This window comes from Saprolegnia diclina (genome assembly GCF_000281045.1).
Source record: "Saprolegnia diclina VS20 unplaced genomic scaffold supercont1.17, whole genome shotgun sequence".
In the NCBI taxonomy this organism is placed as follows: Eukaryota; Oomycota; class Saprolegniomycetes; order Saprolegniales; family Saprolegniaceae; genus Saprolegnia; species Saprolegnia diclina.
In genome coordinates, this window is record NW_008246084.1 from 263,695 (window position 1) to 264,513 (window position 819).

Sequence of the window (819 nt, forward strand, 5' to 3'; positions counted from 1 at the left end):
TCTGTGCCTGGCGCGCGAATTGCAATAGAAACCTGCAATGCGAACGTAACATCCAGATACGATTCTAATGGCGAGTACCCTTTAGGATGTGATAACACTTTGTGCCTTTTAAAATCGAAGAGGAGAAGGAAAAAGGAAGAGGGAAGTTCGTCGCCCGAAAGGCGCGATCAATGGCTGCTTCGTTGTCGCGGGCGTCCCACTGGCAGTGGCACCATCGCGATTCAAGCTCCATTTCATCGCACATACAAAATTCAAGTGTACCTTTTGACTCCAAAAGGCATGACTTGCAATTTGTATACCCGCCCACCTTGGGCAGCTCTTTTTGGCAATCAAATCAGCCAATGCCTGGTCTCGAAATATGGACAAGCCAATGCCTATTCTGCCTGTCGCGTTTTCTAATAACGTCACGCCATGGGTCAATAATTGATTGACCCATGGTCACGCGTAGTATTGAGGTCCCGCTGCGACCTCGCAGCGGGCCCCAACGATACCAAATGCATTCGCTACGCCCATACATTGCGCTATCGCGCACATTATCCTGCCACGCTGCCGTGCACTATCGCAAGTGCACACGCCACACTCGGGATTGATCGACGAAGTCGTTACCACACGCACACTCGCGGGTCGGTTAAGTACGCTCTCGCACTTGTAACGTTGTTACAAAATCAACAATCACGAAATGGACCTGCCACTCGTATTTAACCGAATTTGACCGTTCTCGACGCCGGAACACCATGTTGCGACTTCATTTTGCCCTGCCGTGCTATCGCACGGGCCCGGCTACCGCCGCTGCGCTCGTGCCGCGCTTCGCGCAAAAAA